The sequence below is a fragment of the Protopterus annectens genome, chromosome 3.part0 (assembly GCF_019279795.1).
Source record: "Protopterus annectens isolate FY-2018-M chromosome 3.part0, PAN1.0, whole genome shotgun sequence".
NCBI classification, from domain to species: Eukaryota; Metazoa; Chordata; order Ceratodontiformes; family Protopteridae; genus Protopterus; species Protopterus annectens.
Genome location: NC_056731.1, coordinates 1,938,817,144 through 1,938,828,020, shown reverse-complemented (window position 1 = coordinate 1,938,828,020; position 10,877 = coordinate 1,938,817,144). Strand labels below are relative to the sequence as shown.

Sequence of the window (10,877 nt, the reverse complement as noted above, 5' to 3'; positions counted from 1 at the left end):
AATGTGGAATGGCTGTGATGCCTCATAAATACAAAAGCTGAACAGTCCTTTTTATACAATCTGAGGAAGGCTTATTTGCCGAAAGTGCTTATCGGAAGACTGAGGACTGCTTATTTTATGTTATTTTCTTTTCATTAAAGTTTTGATTTTACTATTAAGTTTTACTGCCTTGGTGGACAGCAGGAGTTTTTAGTAGTGTTTGCCTTTTCTCTTCCTCATTGTTGTCCTTCACAGTGTAAGAAAGTTTTTTACCCTTTCTATGAATTTATCGTAGTCTTCCGAGCCATTGTTGGTACTTTCTTCCCCTTTCTTTCTCTTTCAAAAAAAAACTTTGTAATTCTTATCTTGAAACTGTTACCTTTGTTTGTGGTTGGTTGTTTTTTGTTATGGCCGACAAGGAAAAGAGCCCGGTTCAAGAAATGTGGAAAATGTGGTCAGAAGATACCAGTTTCTGACTCTCACACTTTTTTTGCTTAGACCCTCTCCACCTCCAGGAGATTTGTACGGTCTGCCACGCTTTCAACCCTAGAGCATTGGTAGATCATAGAAATAATCTTATTTTAAAAGTCTTTTGCCTTCAACTTTTGATGAAAGCTATCTCTGGAGCATCCAGTGAAAAAACAAAAAAAGATGTCTCGTGCTTCTCCAAGCACCTCTTCTACATCCTTCAGGTTCTTGGAAAAATCTATAAAAAGAGCTCCTTCGGATCCTACAGTTCTATTGGATTCTATGAAGAAGAAAACAAAATTCTTGGATCCAGCCCATACTTCGGACATGACAAAAGTTAAATCCTTGGATCCAATGGTTTCTTCGGACCCGAAGTTACTGAAAAGTAAAGTTTAGTCAGATCTGAAGACCTCGTATCACATATCAAGAATCGACCTTACTGACTCTGCCTAGAACAAGGTACTCACCTTCATTGGAGCCAGTTCCATTAAGTGTGCCTTCTCTATTTTTGGAAAGGCCAAAATCTCTGTCTGCTCTATCCACCCAATCCTCGAAGTCTCACTGAAGAAGATGTAGAGAGGCTAGTTAGAAATATCCTGTCGGTGCAGAGCCAGCCTGCCTTTTTCTCGGCTCCTACCCAATCAGGTCAGAAAGCCCATACATCCACAACTATTTCCATTATCCAGGTTTCAGAGCCCTACTTTAGATCAGAGGATTTTTGTATCTTCAAACTTGAGACTTGCTCTGAGCTCTTCAGTCTGATCCAGAGAGCTCTCTGAGTCGAGTCTACCCTGTCAGTTCTGAGGTGCTGCAGTTGACTCCAAGGGTTTCATAGCCATCTCTGCATCTTGGAGCCTCAGTGATGGTCAGTATGGCTCTGACTTTGGCCTCAGGGTAGCTGTCCTAAGGGCAGGGCAGGACTATGGATCAGAGGCTTGGCCTCTCTGATCTGGGTCTTTATCCCTCTGCAGGACGGTCTGCCTTTAGAGTTTTGGAGAGAGCTCTGTCTGCACCCCAGACCCAGGCGCTGCCTCCCCCACTGGATCCTATGTCTACTTCTGTTCTGCCTCTATGTCTTGAGTCTCAACTATCCTCTCTACAGGGGCAGCCGATACCAAACCCAAGGTTTCCCACCAGGGTATTCCCTCCTGTTCTGATACCTCTCCAGTGTATCCTACCGAAGAGGTCCCTAAGAAGAGGACATGCGTGAGGAAGCACTTATAGTCCCCTGAATCAGTCACAGAGGACACAGATTTTGATGAGGGCTAGGAGTCCCCATGGTCACCTCCTGATGATGTCTCACTCTGAGACATCCTTGAGATCCTGAAACAGAGAGGTGGCTAGAAGCCCAGCAACAGTTCATCAGAGGAATCTGTGTTACTGGCGGCTTTTGGTACTGGCCCATCTACTTCTTGGTTGACCCGTCCCACTGACGAGCTCCTGGAATTGGTCTTGCAGAGGGCATGGAAGAAACCTTACACCATTGAGCCCATTCCCAGGAAGCCAGATAAGATTATGATCCACCCCCCCCCTCCCCCCACAAACTAAACAGTTTTGGTCAAGAGGTCCCCCTGTTGATGCCATGGTCGTGGCAATGGCGGGCACCTTAAAGGAACTTGTTGACGAAAGTACCTCTGTTCATCCCCTAACATGGAGTCACGGACAAAGGACAGATTTCGGAAGTGTGTCTATGCTTCTCTGAATTATTTGGTACATTTTACTAGATTTCAGAGGGATCTGGTAAGTAACTTTCAGGTACCCTCACAGGAACAGTGTCTGAGGAGGCTAAAGTTTGTCACTTCTCAGCTGGTGACCCTGCAATTGAGTTCCAACTCATCCATGAAGCTTATTTCTAATGTGGCAGAAGGAACCTCAAGGGCAGTGGGTTCAGACGTAGCCATTAGGAGACACTCCTGGATGCATTTTTGTGATTTTGTAGGTACTTTTAAATTTACGTTCATTAATGCTCCTTTTGACAGCACCTCTCTTTTTGGCCCCAAAGTAAAAGGTATGTTCAGGTGTGAGAAGGACGCAAAGACCCTTTCTGCCATGGGTTATGCCCCCCCCCCCCGAGATTCGAGGAATCGAGGTGGTGAAAAGATGTGGTTCAAGAAATCACAGATCTTTCCAGGACACACGTGGAGGATCTTCCCCCAGAGGCAGATGAAGAAGTTCAAATGGTAGGTGCTGCCCTCACTCCAGAGGGGGCCCGCATCATTAAGGGTCCAGAGAATCTTTCTTTGGCAAACCCTTCCAGTGCTACTGAAAGGAGGCCTGATTGTCTCCCTTTGGAGGCAATCGGAGGTCATTTGTCCTTTGACTGGAGATCCTGGCTAGAAATAACAAAAGATATTTGGGTGCAGAAGATTGTATCCAGAGGATATATAATTCCCTTTTCCCTACTTCCTCTAAATTCCAGGAAAATCCAATGTTCCACCCAGTCAGATGGAAACAAGCAGACATTCAAATACAAAAGCTGCTAAACAAGAGAGTCATCCAAGTGTTCCCCTCCCCAGACCAGAAAGGATCCGGAGCTTACTAAAGATTCTTTTTTGTGCCAAAGAAAATGGGGCTGGAGACCATTTCTGGATCTCACCAGTCTAAACAACTTTGTTTGGAAGACAAAGTTCTGGGTGGTCACAGTTCAGTCGGGTGGTCACAGTTCAGTCCATTCTTCCATTTCTGGAAAAATGTGACTGGATGTGCTCCATGTATCTACAGGATGCATACTATCGTATACAAATTAATAGATGATCCAGGAAATTATTATGCTTCCAGGTAGGAGCCAGTCATTACCAGTTCAGAGTACTGCCCTTTTGTCTTACCACAGCCCTCAGGGTGTTCACCAAATGTGTGGCAGTGGTAGTAGCTCACTTGAGACTGCATGGATTCCTGTTTTTTCCATACTTACACAACTGGCTTATCTCTCCCCTGACCAGGCATCAATTTATCATGACAAGAGAAAAAGTAATCCAGATTTGTGCACAGTTAGGAATAACCACAAATTTAGAAAAATCACATTTTCAACCATCTCAAACTCTAGAGTTCATAGGAGTGCTACCCTCTCTTCCTCTTTCCAGAGTTCAAACCTTAAGATCACAAGTCAGTAAGATACTTTGCAGTACCACAGTCTCAGCATGCCTGGTCCTACAAACGCGTGTGATGGTGGCAGGAATAGCCCTTGTTCACTGACCAGATTTCACACGAAGATTCTTCAGTGGATGTTGGCATCTCAGTGGTAGATACTTTAGCTACCTTTATCCACTCCAATATGAATCACCAACTGTGCAAATAAGATCTGATGTGGTGGACCCAGTCGGAACTACTACTTCAGGGCTGTTTATTTGGCCCTTCTCAGCCCAGGGCCATCATGACCACTGATGCTTCCCAGCTGAGGTAGGGGTGGGGGGCATTACCTGGTAAAGAGAGTCCAAGGCATGTGGTCCCCCGAAGAGGCCAATTTACATATCAACATTCTGGAGTTGAGAGCAGTGCTTTTAGAGTTGCAAGCCTTTCAGGATGCTCTCCCATTGGGAATGATTGCAGTTCAGACAGACAATATGTCATTGGTTTGCTACAGTAGCAGAGGAGGAGGAACCAAATCATACCCCCTATGTTGAGAAGCACTAAGGGTGTGGTAGTGGAGAATGTCTTCCAACTGCTTTCTCTTAGCAATGCACATTCTAGGGAAGACCAGTGGGCTAACAGACAAACTGAGCAGGTGAATTCTGTTACCTCACAAATAGTGTCTCAACCAGAAAGTATTGGCAATGATTTTCTGCAAGTGGGGTCAGCTTTGCTACAATCTTTTTGCATCTCCCCTAAACATGTAGCAGCTACTTTGCCCTCATCCCCTCCCACAGGGGGGAGATACTGAGGGATGCTCTTCTCCATGATTGCCCCCCCCCCCCATGTTACTGTATGCATACCCACCGATCCCTCTGATATCAAAGTTCCTTCAGAGAGCTGGCAGGTTGAAGAGCAAGGTCATTCTCATTGCACCCTTTTGGCCTCAACAAATTTGGCTCCCCTTCCTCTGGGCTCGTTTAATCCATCAACACTGGATTCTGGGTCCAGCTCCAGACCTGCTGTCTCACCCGACAGAAGTGATTCATCCAGACCTTCCAAAGTTCAAGCTGACAGCTTAGTTTCTCCATTTCCAGTAATAGCCAGACAACCTATGCTGTATTCCCGTTTGCTGATTTCTATTATCTTCCCTCAAACCATCTGCAAGTAAAATTTATGCTAGTAAATGGAAAAGATTTTTGCGCACTGGGCACTTCAAAATGATGTGGACCCCTTTTCTGCAACAGTTCACACTGTCTTGGACTTCTTCTAATTCCTTTTTGATCAAGGGACCAGTTCTTCCACAGTAAAGCAGCGATTGCCAGTTTCCACCTTGGTCTTGATAGCTCTTTCCTTGCTTCACATAAACTTTGTAAGACCTTTCTATGAGGAACATGTCTGTTGAAACCCCCATTTAAAGCTCCTACTCCACCATGGGAATTAACTCTGGTACTGCAAGCTTTGGTCCTTCTGCCCTTTAAACCTGCAAATACTTGCAATCTAAAGTTTCTATCTTATAAGACATTGTTTGTGGTGGCCATTACCTCTGCCAGATGAATTTCAGAAAACCTCCATACGTAATTTTTCATAAGGATAGAGTTACATTGCAAATGAATGCATCCTTTTTGCCCAGGGTAGTATCAGACTCCACCATTAACCAGTCTACCATTTTTCCCCGAAGTTATACAAACAAGAGCGAATATTTGTTGCATTCACTAGATGTGCATAGGCAATTGCGTTTCTGTTTACACAGAACAAAAGACTGCAGAAATTCAGATCAGTTGTTTCCTTTTCTGAAAGGAAATTGGGCAAGCCAGTGTCTAGAGTTTCCCTAACCAAGTGGCTTAGTAATTGCATTTCTTTCATACACAAGTTGAATTTGCCATTAACTAAGCAATTGCACGCTCACTCAAGATTGCTAGCAGCTTCCTCAGACTTTCATTCAAGAGCCTCCATGGATGACACTTGTGCAGCAGCAACTTGGGCTTCACCTCACACCTTCATCTCTCATTACAAACTGGACTTATTTTCTAGAAGTAGGGCATTGTTTGGCTCATTGGTGCTTAGGAATATCCTTCCTTGAGGCACCTGTGGGATTCCAGTAGCTGGAGACTTTGTCCCCTCAGTTGAGGGTAAAGAAGTTATGTATTTACCATAACATTCCATCTGTGTTGTCCATTTTCATTCTTCCTCAACTCCCTGCTCACCAATCCCTAACCAATATTTTCTGGAAGAGCTAGTGGATAGAGCAAGTTTGAGGTCTTTCCCTTACATTCTGTGGCTCCAGATGTAGCTTTGTGCTTCCCTTATCTACTACAATACTGTTTTAAGATTTTTTTCCATAGGCGTCGTGTGTGTTCTTTTGCTATAGTCTGCAAACAAGATCTGAGGTAATAAGGTTGGTGCATTCTGGGTAAGGAAGAAGCTCGAGAGTTCAAGGTTTCCACAAGCTTTTACAACAGCCGAGTCAGATTCGAGGGCTCAGATCCGAACCCATCAGTTGAGGAAAAATGAAAATGGACAACACAGATGGAACGCTATGGTAAGTACATAACTTTTTTTTTTTTTAAACTCCAGCAGGGAGCCATATACTTGTTTGCTGGCATGTAGCCCAACGGTTGTTGAAAGGCCAGACTACACTGTTTTGTATTTGTCAGTCAAGGAAGTAATATAGTCAGTGAAAATCAAGTAAAATCTGAACCTCAAGTGTTAAAAGCTTTTCCTTGGATCAGGAGTACTTCAAGCTCTTACGTAGATATACAGACAGTCTCAGGGTGCTCCCAAAGCAAAGGTCTACAGATTTCTCAAACCAGGAAATCAGTGCATGTAAATAAAATCCAAGAACGGACACTGTAGAAGACAGATATAAATGCCTAAAAAAATGGATACACAAAATAAAATTCTCTTTATTGTATGTTTTTAAAATTCCATCATAAAGTCAGTTAATTGTTTGCTTGAAAATGTAGCCCATGCCTTACAAATTGCTGTAACATTTAAGTTCTTCCTTTGAGCTGGGACACAGGATCTATATTGCCTCTACGTAGTAAGGCCTAAAGTTTAATGCTGTTGGGTACCAAAAAAGCATTTACTAGAAAGTTGGAATCAAAATGTAAACCATATGTAACCAAAGTGCTGAATATTGTAAAGGAAATGCAAGCTAGAATTGGGATCTTTAGAAAAGGGAAGGAGCATATTGATTGCAAAAATGGAATATGTGGAAACTGTGCATGCAGAATAATGCTTAAGGGAAGGCAGGAATTGAGCATAGGTGAGTGAATAATGGTTTAAAAAAAGAAAGAAAGCTCCACATAAAGCAAAGTACTTCTCTTACTCTATTCAAATATAATTTGAAGGAATGGTTGGAAGACTGCAAATGCACCCCTGTCTCTCAAAGATAAGGGAAACCTGTGAATGTTCCAATGTATCATTGTTTGGCTCATCTCTGGGTTATTCTTAAGTAAAATAAAAGGGCTGGAAACTGCCATTGGAATGCAAGGCTAGACGTCTTAAGATTGTCACACATTAAAAGCCTGCTTAACTGCCCATGAACCTAAACCTATATGTAATATGTCTGGAGAGTTTTTCCTGGGCCTCCGCAGAAAATTGGGTTTGTTCCAATTTTGACTTTCCCGGTAAACAAATGTTAAATAAGTAAATAAATAAAAAATACATGAATGTGACAAATTTTAATATAGTTTGTTCTCCTTTTCTTTCAATGTGTGCATACATCTTAAGTGATAATTTAATAAACTTGTTTAAAAACAAAAAGCAGTAGCGACCTAGCTTTTATAGTCGGCATGTTCATTCTCTTGATAGGAATTTAGAAAACTGAAAAAAAAATTTTTGCAAACTCCCAGGGTGGCTTTTCCTTAATCAGTAGATTTCCCTTATGTCAGGTAAAATGTTGGTTTCCATTGTGAATAAGCCTTATTACTTTCCCTATTGAAGGATCTCTTCGCTGAAAAGTAGAACTGAGGAAGGAGCAGTATTGAGCATCAGTTTCCAAGTTTTACTTTTACTTTGCAGACGTTCTTGCATGTGTTGGTTGTGAGGGCTTGTGTCTCGTGTAATTGAATGTTATTTTTTTTCTACAGCAGGTGTCCAGCTTTGTCAGGACAGCAGTTCATTGAAAGTATCTCCTTATATCTGCTGGAGCATCCTTCCACTTAAGTCTGTCAGCAGTATATGTCCTTGCAAAAGGGAAACTTTGGCATACCCTTGTTGCTAATTAGTTCCCAGTTGTCATGAGGAGCATACCTCACTGTCTTCTTTCTTTTAACCAGGAAGCTGCAGTTATCCAAGGACCCTTTTTCCGGCACAGTCTGGGACGTGTGCAGAGCAACATACAAGGAGTAAAAAACGTACAAATACAGTTTGAAAATAGATATACAAGGATGACAAATTTGTTTTTAAAAATACAAAAAAGCCAATGAAGTGAAATATGTAAAGGTTACTCTTAGCACTGGTAAGAGAGACAGTCAAGACTATAACGAACTGAAAATCAGGAAATGGGGAAACTGTATGGGGACTTTGTAAATAGATAAAAAGATTTTTGATTAGCTGAAGAATCACTACTTTCCACAGAGTGCCTTGTTTTCACACCTTTGCCCTTTAAGTTGCAGTGTTACTGCTCTTGATTTTTCAGAGATTATTAGAATGCCATGCATAACCCTTTGGATGACATTGAGATTGCTAGTGAAAATACAAGACAGCAGTCTGCATGCATTCCCTCCAAGGGACTTTGAGTCAAGGCAGTATGTGTAAGTACCAACGGTTGGCAAGTGTAGCAGGTACTATTAGCTGTGAAATTAAATCAGTCTCACCATCTTGCTCTACATCCTCCACAGAAGGTGAGGAAGATGAGAAGATAAACGGATGCAAATAAATGCGTCACCCTGAAAGTCCAGCTTAAGCAGCACAAGTGAAATGTCTTAAAATAAGTTACTGTGAAGGCTTTTTTTGCTGGAATGGATCAGACTGAATGTTAATGTGAAAAGGAAGACTGAAGAATTTACAGAGCAATGTTGACAGCGTGCAAGCTACTTGCCGGTCTGAATTGGAGACCATACATTTTGCAGAGGAAATTTGAGTATCTGCGGAAGCCATTTGAAATTATAAAATCAGAGCCATAGAAAGGAGCTATAGTAGCCACAGTTAGTCAGGTGGGCAGGAGGTTAACACTGATAGTAAATAGATACTACCACTAGCCAGAGCAGATTGCCAACAGAAAGTTATTTGCAAATATATGTCAGAGCTGAACAAGAGAGATGGAAATTGATGAGAGCTGACAAATACTGTGAAGCTTAACAGTTTTGTTCACAGTGTATCTGAGATGCAAATTAATCATAATGCAAATTTAATAGATGCATTTTTAGTCATTTGCTTAGTTCTGTAGTTTATGAGCGTTGATCCCAACACATTTGCATGTTTTCTTCTTTGTAAAATAGCTTAATATCTGTAATTTATTTTTTCAGATGCTACTGCAGCTGCTGCTCCCCCTCCTCAACAGCCACCTGAAGGTGCGACTCCACCACCTGTACCGCCACCGCCACCAGCACCACCAGCTACTGCTTCCCCATGATCAGTGACAGATTCCTTAAACTGCATTCCTCCAAAGCCTTAGGAACTTTCTAGAAAGAACCAGCCACGAGTTTCATGTTTTGATATTGCGTTGCTGTGTAATATGTAAAGCTTTCACAAGAACATTAGGAGTTTAGCATTCTTGGAATACTACTGTTTTGTGTTACCTTGAGTTGCAAAATATTTCTGTAAGCAGAGCATTTGTGTGTCAGCAAGGTAAGACTGTAAATACTGTTTAACAGTATGTATAGTAATTACAGCTTTTCGTTGATATCTATTCATTGTTGTCTTCTGACCAACAACCTCCCATTTCACAGTGACTGAACACAGCCCGAGCTTTGCTAATGTTTTCCCTGTTTAGATCAGAGTTACTGAGCTATTAGTATTTTGGGGGCTTTTTGTATGACTTTGAGTCACTAGTGATAAAATAGGGACTTTATATTCTCCAGTAGTGTTTCTGGGCTCTGCATTTATCACAGTATTTATTTATTAAATTTCTGCATTACAGTTTTAAATTTTGCTAAGCTGTTTATATGTAACATTTTTCTGATCATTTTATACTGTACTTATCTTTTTGTTCTTGTGAAATTATAAACCTGTTAAGGACTACCTCTGCACTGTAATTTCAGCTTATTTTTTTTTTTTTTTTACCTGTTGAAGAAATAGCCTTCCAGTTCTCAAGTTAATGACCAGTTTGAGTTATGTTGCCGAAGAGGCAAATTCCAGCCAGGTTGTATAGTAAAAACTTGCATTCTCTGTCCCCTTTTATTTCAAATCATTGTCTTGCCAATTTTTATATTACTCACAGGTAGTAAACACTTGTGTAATAGAACGCATTTGCACTAAAGGAAGAAGTCAACATTTCTTTTTAATCTGTAAAAATACTGCAGTGTTTCAAACTTGCATATGCTAGTGTGATAAAAGGAGGGGGAAGATGGGGGTACGAAAAATACATATGGTCTACAGCCCAAATGAGCACAAGTTATAAGATACATGGTTACGATATTTTCTTGACATTAATTTGCCATTTTACCCCCACTGGTTTACAGTATATACATCTGTTTAAAAGTGGGTAGAATAATTGCTTCTGAATTTGGATGTAGTTGCACATACAATAAAGGACTTTTACTTTCCTTAAAATATTGCATCAAGACCGTGTGTTTTAAATGTGTTCTTAAAACATTTAAACTGATGAAATTTTAATAAATGATTTATTAAAATCATTTTTATCTGGGCTTTTTTTAAGAAGTTAATTGATCAGTTGTTTGGGGTTTTGACATTTTTGATAGCATTTGTATTATGAAGTAAACTGCCCATTCATGCGGTTTTACCAGACAGCAGTTAACATTGGTATCATCATTTTCATCATGTATGTATACTGATGTATCTTCTTGTGCAGTCTTTTTCTGTGTGGTTAACAGACAACAGTTTTTGTTGAGAACTGTCTTATTTCCAGAGGAGTTGTACAAGAAGTGTTAATCACGTTATAATTTGATAGGCAAACGGGTTTAGCTGGACCATCGATCGATGTTCCTGGCTGTAAACTGGTATAAAACCTGTACCGAACTGTTTAAACATGTTAGGTGTCTGCAGAATACTGGAGTTCAGCATTTGCACGCATCGGAATGTTGTGCAGTTCATCATTAACAGTAATAGAAACAATAGCATCAGTCGTCCAGTCTGATGTTCTTCTGGAGGTACAGTTTGTGACACAAGTCAGTACTATCTGTCTGTAAAGTTTGTAGTATATTTATCCAGTCTTGCATAGGCAAAAATCTGTACTG

The 10,877-nt window shown here is 41.0% G+C and overlaps 1 long non-coding RNA gene across 1 annotated transcript in view; it reads left to right on the top strand.

The window, feature by feature from the left end:
- LOC122797197 overlaps positions 1-10,316 on the top strand; it is a 112,166-nt gene extending 101,850 nt beyond the window's left edge. The window contains exon 2 of the long non-coding RNA XR_006364036.1: positions 8,988-10,316. This is a non-coding gene — a long non-coding RNA (uncharacterized LOC122797197). The remainder of the gene's footprint in view (positions 1-8,987) is intronic.
- The last annotated feature ends 561 nt before the right edge of the window (positions 10,317-10,877 follow it).